At 49.2% G+C, this 1,368-nt stretch overlaps 1 non-coding gene across 1 annotated transcript; it reads left to right on the top strand.

Annotated features, from left to right (window-relative positions):
* Positions 1-554: 554 nt before the first annotated feature.
* On the top strand, positions 555-627 carry TRNAF-GAA. The gene has a single exon. It is a non-coding gene; the product is annotated as a tRNA-Phe (tRNA).
* Positions 628-1,368: the final 741 nt, after the last annotated feature.

Genomic DNA, 1,368 nt, shown 5'->3' with positions numbered 1-1,368 from the left:
GCGCTGTCGCGGGAGGGGCCGCAGCAGCCGGCGGGTCGTGCGCGCCCTGGGCCTGCGCCCGGACGGCGGGCAGTGCCCGCGCGGGGAAGACCAGGGGAGGGCAGGGGCGGGGGAGGCGGACGGCTCGTCCCGGGCTTCTTCAGCCCTAAGCCAGCAGCCCGTCACCGCATCCCGGCGCCCAGGAATCCTCGGTTCCCTGCGGCGCGGTCGCCAAGCGCAAGAGGGAGAAACCACCGGAAGAAGACGCTCCATCGTTTCACCTTGAATTCTTTCCATTTTCTGAGCGGTGAGTCGTGCAACAGCCGAAGGCGCCCGCGCACAAAGCACCTTCCTGTTTGTACCTGTTTCTCCCCCTTTCGCCCCTCCTCCTCCGCTAACCTACCTGCGTCTCCAAAGATCTCACTTCCACACAGGGATTTCTGCGCAGCCCTGTCTCTGGGGTGAGTGAATGGGTGGCATTGAATGAAATAGGAACGGACATTGAAGAGTTCCCTGGCCCTGCAAATGAAAACCTCACTATTTGAAAGAATGACTAAAAAGGCTCCTCTTCACCAGCCGAAATAGCTCAGTTGGGAGAGCGTTAGACTGAAGATCTAAAGGTCCCTGGTTCGATCCCGGGTTTCGGCACTTCGGTTTTGCTTTGGTATAGCTCTCGCCCCTTTACACAAGGGTTGGGACCTAGTTCCAAAAAGCGTGTCTATACCTACAACTTTCACTTCTTTTTGCAAATCCGATCATGGAGTGTACATTCATATTGTTATCACCCTCTCTTGGTTGTCTATTCACTGAGGTGCTCTATGAAATGTTAACTGACATAGTGAATATTTTATTTAAAGTTTTAAACTCTAAGACATTCCAATATGCTATGTGCTGTTCCACTTACGATTCATTTCTGTTCTGATGGTGTGTGTGTGCGTGTGTGGTTTTTAATCAGGAGAACTGTAAGGGGAAAACCTGAACACTGGAAAAGGAGCCCCCTACAGTGTATGTAGTAGGATGTATGTGGGTGTGGTGTATGCAAGGACAATTCTGCAATCAGAAAATCCGGGTTTGTATCTTGAGTCTACGCCATCATTAAACTGCTGGAATCAGAGACACTCTTGAGCATCATTGAGCTTTTAAATGGCTTTTAAAACATTCTGAGTTTTCTTGTTGACAAGACATTCCTTCAGTCTTGCACCCCTGTCTAGAATTTGCACATCTTAAGTTATTACTGTTTTGGTATTCAGGGAAGAATGAAAATAAGCATTGCAGTAAGCATTACTCTGTTGAGCATTCACAAGGGAACCCAGAATACAGAAAAATGAAAGCATATGGACAGTAAAGTCATCAAGACACAGGGACAAATACCCCATATTTTCCTTCAAC

Source organism: Mirounga leonina, unplaced genomic scaffold (genome assembly GCF_011800145.1).
Source record: "Mirounga leonina isolate KUSES-001 unplaced genomic scaffold, KU_Mleo_1.0 Mir_366, whole genome shotgun sequence".
NCBI classification, from domain to species: domain Eukaryota; kingdom Metazoa; phylum Chordata; class Mammalia; order Carnivora; family Phocidae; genus Mirounga; species Mirounga leonina.
The sequence above is the reverse complement of the archived record's forward strand: the minus strand, read 5'-3'. Positions and strand labels throughout refer to the sequence as shown.